Source organism: Crassostrea angulata, chromosome 2, assembly GCF_025612915.1.
Source record: "Crassostrea angulata isolate pt1a10 chromosome 2, ASM2561291v2, whole genome shotgun sequence".
Classification (NCBI taxonomy): Eukaryota; Metazoa; Mollusca; class Bivalvia; order Ostreida; family Ostreidae; genus Magallana; species Magallana angulata.
In genome coordinates, this window is record NC_069112.1 from 44,328,141 (window position 1) to 44,341,316 (window position 13,176).

Here is a 13,176-nt window from a genome sequence, read left to right on the forward strand (position 1 = left end):
AGTGTTACAAAGTAAAACCTCGAAATAAAAACTTTTCGATACTAACGGCAAAAGAAGGCATCGTGAGAATGTTAGATTTACAAGTGTAACATTGTTTGTTGAAAGAAACTTTTTTACCTGTACATATTTAATAAATCTGTACATAGGTCATAACTCATCCTTAGAATTATTTTGATCCTGGATTGACTATGCATGACAGAAATGAAAGTTATTATCATGATATTGATTTTGGTCAAATTTAGGCTTTTATGTCAGAAGTTTTTTTTTGATTATGATTACAGTGTGTTTTGGTAGAGAGAAAGTTGTAAGTGCATTTTTAATGGGTTTTTTTTTCTAGATTTTGAATATTAAAAATTCTAAAAATCCGTGTAGGACAAGAAAAACAAGTGAAATGATAATTTTACTCAGTATTCATGTACCAACATGTATCAGAAAACTAACAGACTTAAGAAACATTTCAAACCAAGCAGTTGATTATTGATTAGGCAATTGTACTTTAATATAAAAATGAGATTATATATCCATAAAATTGAAATTGTTTTACCGTTCCGACATTGAAACACGTGTGGGTTTTTTTTTTTCCTAGAACGGTAGCTATTTTGTTAGAATTTCATTTAAATCAAAATCAAAACATAATAGTTTGTTAAAATGTTGTTGTTATTGCTGTTGTTATTGTTGTATTTGTTTAAAAAAATGAAAAGGATAATCCTTTTAATGTTTACTTTTAAATGTAACTTCATTATGATGCCAAGCGTGTTGAAAAAAAACAAACTTAAACACATTATTTTTTTCAATATGTTTAATCAAATATGAGCATTTGTTCCTTAAAAATTACAAAAATATTGATCGAAATAATTGCCGTTTTATCCGTATAGCAAAATGTAAATTTATTGGCCACTATAGCGTATTTCACTACGAGTAGGATCTATAAATTATAGCAATGCAATATATTGAGGATCACACTACACAGTTAAGTACTTTTAGATTCATACTTAATACAATAGTTTGTTAAAGTGTTGTTTAATTGTGTGTTGTTTTCGTTTTTCTAATGATTTTAACATGTATATCAATATTTTTCTTTGACATCCCCTTTTGAATGGGATTTCAATATCATATCACGATTATAGTTTAAATCTTAAATAATAAGTTTTTTTTCTAAATTTCTTTTTTTAATGATTCTTAAATGAAATACATTAACATTTATCACTTACACGTTACAAAAATAGATATTGTTTGAGATTTAAATTGTTATTTAATAGTATACACGGCTTGAAAAGGGGCGCTTTGCGCGCCCGAGGCAACGGTGTAGCAACCATTTTGTCGCATGGTCTTTGTTTCTAGATTGAATAATCAAAATTATCTGGGTTTGATTAGTAAGGACTGTATTAGATAAACAGTCAACAAGGTTCTGAAATATATTCACTTTCTCCAAAAAAAGTGACAGAACTGAAATTTAACTTTCTTTTGTTCATTCATTGCACTTGTACAGTTGAATTAAATAAATCACTGTTAAATGTTCTAAATTTAATTTTCACTTAAATAATTTGTCTGTTATACATTCTTTGAAAACGATGTTATAGCTTACTTTAATGATTGGTCCAATGATTAATCAATTAACACATTCCATTTAAAAAGATGCGAAGGCATCAGTGATATATCACGTACAATTAAATGGAATTTTTCGGTCATTAGAGTGGAACCATGCGACAGTCAATTTAAAATAATGATGCACAAAAAATACTCTAAAATAAAACAGGTTCAAACTTGTTTACTCACATTCTGAATCTAGAATTATAAGATTTTTTTCCTTTTAAAAATTATAAGTAACCCCCAAAAAACTAAACTGGTATGTTTCTATGTCTGTTTTACTTATGGTTCTTTGACCGCTCATCCTTTTATAATCAAGCAATTCACTGTTAATTTGGGTGACTTTTACCAAGTGTGTTATTCCACCTTAAGTAGAAAAAAATGTATGCATGCTTAATATTACAGTTTGTCAAAGTGTTATACGTCTTGGTATTATTGTTCTTTTTGTTATTGTTGTTATTATTATTGTTGTTTGCGTTGTTGTTATTGTTGTTGCTGTTATATTGTTGGGTTTTTTGTTGTTGTTTTTTTAGATTTTTTAAATTTAGATGATTTTTATCATACTATAAATGCTTAGATTAAAACAAGATTACAATGTATCATCTGGTGAGTTTTGGGAAATATAAAAAAAAATTGGATCTACATTAATTTTCATGTTTTTACCGATTTCAATATACAGATATTATTCACTTTGATGCATCCTTACAAGCCATGGGTTTTATGACCATTCTATTTCCACAAACAAATTGAATAAGGACTCTCTTTGATAAAAAGCTCCAATTAAAAATGAACATTAGTGTGTTACTTGTTTAATACTATTTTGAATCAAGAATAAGTGCATTTCTTTTTTTTTCTTTGAAAATATTACATGTTGCTGTTGTTCCAAAAATTTGTTTCCCAGGTAGGAAATGTGTCAATGCGTTGTGTGTGTATGTGTGGGTTGTTGTCGCAAAAACCGTTAATTCTTTGGCATTAAAAACATTTTCTGTGCTCCCAATATTGAAGGAAAAAAATTGATCATTGCTCATTTAAATTGATATATATCATATTTTGGAATCAGAAGAGTTCGTATATAACCAAAAAAAGGGAGGAAGGGTGGGGGAGACAACTTCGGTATTTCGTATTATTTTTTGTGCTTTCAAAATAATACCTGTTGACAAAGATAAGAATCGAATACAAAAGTTTAAAGTCGATTATACAGATAGGCCATTGACCACAAAACCCTCTCTTATATAAAAAAAAAGTTATTCAAAACTGTCATCTAAATGTCATACAATAAATAATAAAAGCTTCTCTTGTGCCTGCTTTCGTAAACAATTCACTTATAAATCTTGTATATGGACACTGCACATGCATGATATATGACTAACAGTTTCGGTTACAGTAACTACAAATTCTTATTGTGTCGATAACTCAAAAAAATGTGACAACAAGCAAGCACAACCCATTTTTTTTCCTGTGACAAAATTTATCAAATGGACTATATTTTATTGGTTTGTAACGCTCGTACAAATTTATATGTAAAGTTAACGTAATATGTTTTATTTACTCTAAGCAACGTATCTAACTTATAGTAAAAAAAAAAATGTTTGCTTTCAATAATGTTGTTGTGGATTTTATATACAATAAAAAAAACTTTAGAAAATGACATTTATTTTTCCTTTTCATTTAAGGTTCTCCAATCCTCAGCCTCAAAGTAATTTTTTCATCATAAAGATGACATTATTCTTTCCACCTTTATAAATGAAATGATATAAAATGATTTTTTTAGAGGGTACCCATGCATTTTACAAAGTAATTGCAAATTTGCCTACGATGGATACATTTGTATAATGGAATAAAGAAACAAGTTGAGTCTTACAAAAAGTTCCGGTGCATCGATGGCTCGAACTCTATACCAAGATGTATATGTGGGAAAGCTCCGTAAATCCACTACGCCAAGCATGTAATTGTGTGACTGATGGTTATACTAGCAGTAGAATACTAAATTAAACTTGTCTGTATAAAAGTCTGAATATTGTACAAATAAAAGAAATCCGGATAATTTAGAGTTATCGAACTTTGCTGAGGATCGGAGATCGTTAACAATATTGATTCGCGTAATACATGTCACCATAGAAAATTATCAACTTTTGTAATGTATAGGAAACAAAATAGACCTCAACTCGTAGCTCATAATGTTTTGGAATCGATGTGAATCAGGCTGTTATAAAAAGCTTTCTTAAATTCACTTGACTTAAGCGCATTGTTGATCAAGAAAAATGGTGTAGAAAATAAAATTCAGGTCCGGATCTTAACGATGTAGAGCCGGTTACCTCCCCCCGGAAAAAACAAAAGACAAAAAGTTATTAATTTAAAAGTTGATAAAAAATGATGACGGAATGCTAACAGTAATAGGTGGTACTAAGAAATACACTATCTAAATTTTGATATCGTGCAAGATTGGGTGGTGGTGGGGTTACAATGCTCCCTTAGACAATGACTTACTGAAAGAAACTAATAGAAACAGACTACATTTGATATGGTCAAAAAGCTGGCCCCGATTTTTGACAAATTTGTATATACTGTGATATGATATCAAAATCAATAATATTGATGCAACCGAGGTGTCTATCACATTATGTTAATTATGAGCCACCACTGTACAGTGTGAATTTCCATCATTTCATCTATGATGTCACTAAACTGGGCTATATAATCAAACTAACAAAATTATTGTAACTTTATCTTCAAAATTTGCTTTCAAGTACAGAACAAGTAAACTATATTATATACATTTGAGTTAAAAATTCTGCTTGAGCACTTTTGCATGCACTTGATGTTTCTCAATTAAAATTTAAAATTATAAAAAAAGCACCCATATTTTGTTAAAAAACATACCGCAATAAGACCATATTCAAGACGTCATTACTATCATATTATGCCGTCACTGAAGTGATAACTTTTTACATACTTTTTACCCCCCCCCCCCTAAAAAAAATGCTACATGCCTTATGATGACATTAATTAAATGAGATTATATTATTAAGAGGACCTCTACTAGAGCAATTTATAAATATAACCTTTTTTATTTACTTTTTGATACAAAATTTGCCACATAAATCAAAGAAACACTTTCAACCTTTCATATACATTTGCTTTATTCAATGGCTTATTTCCTCAGAACAGCAGTTTATAATACTGTGTAATCAGTTTAAATTCATTGGACTGAGTGTCTTGATCATAAAAATTCTTTAGGTACATGTTGCAATATATTCATGATTTATTAAGGGGCAAGTGTGTACCAGAAAACCTTGAAAATTAGCTCCTCTGAATTTCTATGATTACACAGTACAATAAATTTAAGAAGCAAAGATAAAGAAACAAATAAACACAAATAAATGCAATAACTGTTCAATTCTAGCTTGTTCGAGCATGTATGTTATTAATATATTGAAAAGCACAGATAACATTTTTAATACAATAATATAGCATGCATATTTTTCATTACAATTTCAAATATAACATATGATAATAGAAATTTTGGAGCGGACTATTGCCGCACCCGAATCAACACTCCCAAAAAAAGTAAAAATCAAACCAACATATAAAAACCTTTGGAGCAGACTATTGCCGTACCTGATTAAACACCTCCATTTAAATAAAAATTTAAAATATTTTTTAGAAATTTTGGAGCGGACAATTGCTGCACCCGAATTAGAACTCCCAATAAAAGTAAATCAAACATTTAAAAAAAACTTTGGAGTGGACTATGGCTGCTCCGAATAAACACTCCCATTGCTCCGACAAACAACAATTTCAAATCAAACAAATTAGAAATTTTGGAGCGGACTTTTGCCGCACCCGATTTAACACTCCCAATAAAAATAAAAATCAAATCTATTAAACATATTAAAAAACTTTGGAGCGGACTATTACCGCACCCGAATTAACACTCGTCCACAATTTCAAACTTGACATTTACATTGAATCTCAAATGTTGACATTTGTCACTTTAACCAACAATTCCAACAAGTAAATTAAGGTATTCTTCTTTGTCTTGCTGTTCGAATCTGTAGAAAAGTACATAAAAATAGATATAAAATAAATTTATACAACTTACGAGATAGAGACACACACACAGACTAAAACTTTGAAATTTATTTAAAAGGTTTTCCTTTAAGACTTGTTTCCAAATGTTTTCACTAACGATATATATCACCAAAGTTTTACAGCTAAGGAAACTCTTACAAGAATAGTTTACATAATTTGCTATTGATCACTTACTGTTGACTCCTGTGTCAGACTTGTCATGTGTCTGTAGATGGCTTCCGCCACAGCTGAGGGACCATTTCCTCAGTGGGAACCAGCCTCAGATGCTCCCTGAAGGCACTCAGCGTTGTTATGGTGGGTTGGTGATATTGAAACTGTCCATGTACATGTAAGTGGCCAGTCCACCAGTTCCTCTCCTTTGGAGACATACTCCCACTCTTCTCCCACTTCCGAGGGTCTGCTTCCATGCTGCTAAATGCTTTCCTCCCCTTCTCAGGCATGGTTCCAATTTGCAGAGGTTCGCCTCTGAAAGCCCCTGCCAGGTTGGTTATGTCCACACACTTGTAGTCTGACCGCTCCATTGGCCACTCTTTGTAGAATAGCTTGACCTCCTCCTCCACCAGTTTGAACTTGAATATGTGGGGGGATTAGTGGCCGGACAACTGGACTGGGAATTCCAAGGCAAAGCCCCTGTAGTCCCAAATGTTCTCCAGGAATGTTGTCGTTGGTTCCGGATGGTACAACTGGTGGATTTCAGCATGAAGATGGTCCAGGGTTTTGATGGCCTGTTGCCAATTTGGATGGACATGCGAGGAAATAGCTGGTCCACATCTTTATGGGTATGTCCTACCATCAAAAAGGACAATTTAACCTGCAGCAATAAACAAGTGGAACATGTGAATTATTTTTTTTTAAAAGAAGATATGAAAATTGTGTGCTTAATTTTCCATACCATTTGTCATGACTTTATTGATATTATACGGTATACTATAACTATGACAATTTTATTCATAAACTGAAACAGTGATGGAAGTTATTCCCAGTTATGTGTAATTAATAATCCATTATTTAAATATTTATCGAACGAATCCATCTTAAAGTGGTGGAAACTGTCCATTGCTTAATTATTTTCAAAACTTACAGTTAGCTAGCACATATAAACAATTGAATGAGATTGTCTAAGGACATTATTTACATCTACCGAGTGTGGGACGCCTCTATTTCTTACGGAAACTTTATGGTTAATTCATAGTTCCAAAGAAACAGCAAGACTGAAATCTACATGTCCCTTTATCCATAGGTCAAAATCAACAGCGGCTGAAATTGACATGACTGAAATTTACATGCTCCTTTTATCAATTTTAAATTCATTATTTTTTTCAATGCGTTTTTTTCCTAACTTTTCTCCTGTGATTTCAAGATTTCAAGTTGATAATTTAGTTTAAAAAATATATTTAATGGAGACAACAATAGGTTTTCCTTTTTTTTCTCCCCCAAAACCAAGGACTAAAAGATTCACCTACGCTGCAAAGTAAAGGCATGTTTAAGTAGGCGGGGCTTATTTTATTGAACTTCGAGCTCAAAAAAAATTAATCATATCGAAGTCGTTTAAAACTTGCAGGAATAAATAATGCTTTTGGTAGGGTGTTCTGTTTGTTTATTTTTTTGTTTTCTTTTGATTTTTGGGTTTTTTTTATTTGGTTTTTGGTTTTGTTTTGTTTTGTTTTGTTTTGTTTTGTTTTTTTTTTGTTTTGTTTTTTTTTTTTTTGGGAGGGGGGGGTATATCGAGACAATTAAATATGTATGCTTTCACGGTGCATAATATGTTGTAAATAACGCTTTTTAATGGAAATATAAATATACCTTTTCACGGTAACTGCGCACCGCTATTTTGCAGGGCAAAATGACATATTTTGGTAAACAAAAAAGGAGGGACATTACATTGATTGTTTCATTGATGTTCTTTCAACATCTTTGTCAAAGTATATCAATTTGCTCTACAAGAGATAAGTACTGCAATTATCGTAAAAGAGGTCAATCATTTTTTGGTTCTGATACGCTACCTCTCGACATTTGATGGTGTCTCTGACAACAACTGTATAAAAGAAGCAGGCATGGTTACGGCTAATGGCAAATACGAAGAGCTTTTTTCTTCGTTTTATCTTTTAACATCAACTAATTTCTTAAATTGAAAAGATACTTTAAGAATTCGTTAATTATGTCTATGACTTGCACACACAAGTATTATAGGTGATTTTTAGTAGCTTAATACGAGTTAGAGACCGAGGATGTATAGTTTACACAGACCACGTGTAAATAAAGTTGAAGTGGTGCATACTGGCTGTAGTTCCAATGAAACGAACATTTTGTATAATATTGAGCTAGAAATAGTTTTATCAGTTTTGGATGTAAATGTAAAATTCAGCATGGAGAAGAAAAAAATGTATCTAGAGTCATTCTATCTGTAGAAAATAGCTTTGTTGTTTTCACCCGTGAATTTGAAAAGACCAATATTATCGGTGTTTTATACTTCTTGGTTATTGTGTAAAATAATTTTAATGTGATATTGAAAATAACAGAGACATTAATGTTATGACCATTTTGTCTTTTTCTGGTTTATTTTCCAGTATAATTTCAATCACAATGAACAGAAAAAATCAAAATCTACAGCTGACTACGGCTCGTAAAAGGAATTTTTTCTGCTACATTTCTTTTATCATGTCTTATGTCTGAGGCCTGTAATATGTAAGCTGTTCGCCTAATCACAGTTCAGATCATTTTTCACCTCTGTATACGGACGCATTCTACATAGCTACACAAATTGTAATGCATTCCGTAGTGACAAAAAGTAATGTGCCTCTTCCATTGCATTAGATCAAACTACGAAAGAAACAACAGTTTACCTCCTTTTTGTCCAAAATCAATTGCTCAAACCATTTTGCTGTATGATTTTTTTAAGTATTGTAAACTGATTCTCCTGTTTAGATACCTTTCTGTATCTACCAGAGTTTTCTTAAAGAGGAGGGAACGTTATATCAAAGGTTTACTATGTGTACTTGTAGCGAAACAAATATGGATTTTAAGTAAATTTGAAATTGTAATAAAAGGATTTTTTTTAAATCTTAAACTTATGTACATCTTTTTATAGCCATTATAAAAATGGAATATGTTAAAATTGAAAGACGTTATAGCTCGTTAGAAAAAAGAATGAATTTCAGGTCATTGGCAGTTTGGAAAAGATTTGAAACCACAACTTTCGGTTTGGAGTTATTCTCATTATCTTTTTAAATTTTAGGGGCATTCATTTCCAGACAAATGCTCTGAAATGGTGGATAGCAAATGATTTAAAGATAAAAATCTTTAATATTGACAATTTGGACGTTGTCCTCTGATTTTTGTGTTTTAGTTTTTTTTTTTTTTTTTTTTGTTGTACATGTATCACTCGAATTATTAAATTGAGATCTTTGTTTTAAAAATTGCTAAATTTTAATGTTTTTGCTGCATGTAAGTAGCACCTTAGTTATGAAATATTTTCTCAATGCACAAAAAAAAAGTTGTGCATAATTTTGGGGTTTTCAGTTGAGACCATATAAAGGGGGCTGGTCCCTTAAAGAAGTGAAACAAATAAACGCCTGGAAAGTCTTTGCTTTATAACTAACAAAACGGTAAATATTTCGATAATGCTCCCGCTGAAAAAGTTAATCGTTATTACCATATCAATTTAATTGTAATATAGTATTGGTTGGATAGTGCGTAATAAGAGAGTGAAAAGTTTGACATAAAAAAATGTAAATCCGCATTCATTTTGCTAATAAGCAATAACTCCCTGTGTGTTATACTGTTCTAAGGTCGCAATTAATTCTTTTCTTGTTTTTATTGGATGATACAAATTTATCAGAATGCGATTTTAGTACCCCGCGCTTTTATCACAACTCATTTTTGGATTTGTCATCCTCTTATGAAAAATTAGAACAAAATAAGGGAGGGTTTAATCAAATAGAATTGATAATTCTTTGATTTTCTTTTGTTAATTAAGCACAGAAACAGAATGAAATGAACATTTGACTATAAACATACAATAACTGCAACATTTTTAAACTTAGTTTTTACTCATTCCCCACACGTGGCCGTGGAGAGTTATCGCGCGTTGATCGACTGGAACTATTTGTAGTTATTTTGTAGACTACCTTTAGGTAGAAACACGCGAAGTGTTTTTGTGTCGCCGTCAGACATCAATGATTAAGCACTATATATGAATTTTCCTCTTTTAGTTTATTAAGAAAAACACCAAAGATCTTCATATATTTTGTATTCTTACTTAGTTAACATTTCACCTGCGATGCTCGTACGTGCGACGACAGGCAGTAGCATGATCTGTGTTGATGCATTTAGATAATGCATTTAAAAATAACAAAAATTAATATACATTGTTAAAATATAAATAAAGTCTATCATAGGATAAATTCTGTTTACAATTTACAATTACCAATGCTAAAAACATGGATTCGTGTAACAAACACATCATGCTCTAGATTTGGACATTTTATATTGTTACGGAACTTCATTTTCTTGATGTTTATTTATTCATAAAACTGAAGAAAGCTATAAACAAACAAAAACAAGGAAGCTGTGTCGAGTTTACTTTGTGTGCATGTAACCCAATTATCAGAACTACGTCGGGGAAATTATTGCAATTCCTACATTGTTTGAACAAAATATTTTTTCATGGAACAATGAAGCAATGTAATACTATTTTGTTCAAAAATATGAAGTAATGATATTGCAGGTGCATATAATTACAATCTTTTTTTGGAAACAAGAGGCTGCTAGCATCTTCTGACAGATATTTTCGCTGCTGACAATACTTTTCACATGAATAAATATTATTATCATTATTATTATTATTACTATTTTAAAGTTGTTTACATTTACACAAGTTTGGCACTTGACATATTTTCAACCATCAGTTTCAAAATGGTATTGTATTGGTGATGTCCTTTCTGAGTGCTCTTAAATAAGTGTGAATGCAACTAGAAGTATTTTCAGCATGTTGGTAATTCATTTAAACCACCTAAATCTTTGAATTCATAAATGTAGAACTGATTTCGATATCTCATAAATAGACCATAAACACCATGAATGGTAAAAAATTATTTGGAAGTTCCATCATCTAGCAATAGAAATTTAACGAGGCCAGGTCTAATTTGTTCTGCCCTAGATTTTTGAATGACATATTTTGCATGAATTTCTGCTGATATAATAATTATTTTAAGATAGAAAAATAAGACATATACCACACCGTTTGTTTAACAAGTCAACTCAAAGGTTGTTAATTTCTAACATAGAACCTTATGGGATTTTGATCAATTTTGCAATTTTTTTTTTTTACTTTTTTTTAAACTTCTGCCCAAGAGATTTCTTTTTCTGTATTAAATATTAAAGGTTTGCTAAAAGGTATCATATGGTAAAATAAAATCAAAGGCCTGAAGGGCCATAATGGCTTACGGGTTTGATATGACTATATTTACATGGATCGAGTATGATTCCCTCTATTTATTACGGAAACTTTAGTTTATTTATAGCTCTAAAGAAAGTAACTAGCTACATGTAATTCATAGATCTATAGAAACTAACAGGACCGATATGAACATGCCCCATTTATTGATTGGTTGCACCTTAGTGACCGAAACAGACAGGATTGAAATCTGGACGCCTGTTTTATCAATTGGTTGAAACCACCATTGCTTTTAGGAAAATCATAGACTGCATAAAATAATAATGATGATGTCAGACTCAAACTCCAATATGAGACAATTTGTTTCTTTCTTTTATCCAACGACTTAAGTACATTAACTGTAAATTCATTCAACTATATAGGACACAAAAACACTTAAAACCAACATGCTCTCAAATATCAGTATACCTTGTATTCCTACGCACTATGAACTTGCGCGAGAGTTGGTGCACGGTGCGACGTAACAGCGCCACAGCCAGCGCACAATCACTGCGCGTAAAAATAATATAACCAAATGATAAAATGTACTGCATGTTATGTACTATAATTAATGAATTTTCATGAAATCTACACCAACAAGTATTATTCCATTTTCTTTGTATTTCATAAATGTATATTTATTCATATTTTCTGGGTTTTTTCTACTTTTTTAAGAGGCTGACCTTCACAAGCTTTTATAAGAAATATAGATTCACAAGGCAGTTCTAACACCTTCTGTTTTATTTTTTTCCCTTTGTACAGAGATAAACTCTTTGGAAAGGGGGGGGGGGGGCAAGAAACAGGCAGAACTATGCAATTACAGCAAACTTGTTTTGACACCAAATTTAATTAAAATTGATTACTGCACTATTACTTTGCAGTCAGTCTCTCTTCACATGACAGGTGTACACAGTCATTTTCAGAGGCATACTATACGTCGACGTCTTTATGTTATAGTAAAATATTTGTATTTGTATTTGTGACATCGCTTCCGTATATGACTTGCAATCAAGCTTAACTGTAAATTGTTTTCTTATTTGAGTACATTTGGTCTAAAGTTTCAAATATTTTAACGACAAATAAACAGTTCAATCATAGCACAACCAAGGTAACTCCATCGAGGGAACATTGTGCTAGTTTTAGATCTTGGAAAATCCCTAACATTCGATAATGGCGGAGGTGTCGAAGAAGGCACATTATATTAAAACAAGTATTAATTGCCCCTCTATTTATGCATTTATTACCGATTTATAATCCCAGTTTCAATATATCTCAATCATAAGTTCAGTTCTTTAACCGTTAAACATTTTCCCCCTTGCTGAGATCGATGTTAGCGACGCTCTCTGCGGGTGCAAACGTTTTTATGAAGATTGAACGAAATAACGACAACTTTACATTTACTTATCACTGTTAGGATCTGAAATAATTGAGAAAAGATTTTTTGCTTATAATACATGTAAGTATGCATAGCGGAAAGCATGGCGGGGGCCTATACCTCTATGCAAAAACGGCCTAGGGAAAACACTGCAGTTAATATTCATTCGCGTTGGATTTTATTTAAATAAAGTCAATTCATATTGGTTACAATAACATAAGTGATAATAACATATGGAAAATGTAATCTTGCTTAAAGATATTTATTATGAACAACAAACAGTTAACTTTGCAACATTCGAATAGAACTATTTTTTGTCGCGCATGTTCAGATAACTGAACTCTTTGCCGTAAAGACTATCCGGCAACTAGATGGCCGTAAGCCATAAAAAACCTTTTACCTCCAGGTTTGTTCCAGGGGTCTTATCAAAGTTGTTTTTTTTTGTATGCCCAAGTTCCCAGTTTGTCAGATAATGGCTATTTTTTATTTGACAAAGGTGGGAATGGTGATCTTTATAGTATTATTAAAACATTAAGATATATTTAAGTAATAAATAAATATGTAATATCACCTATTAAGTGTCATTAATAAAAAAGACATGGTCATTGTTTTGAAATATATGAATTAAGCTATATTTAGGCGAGTTAAGAAAGCATGACAAAGAGCTAGGCTTGCTGAACCCTCTTCA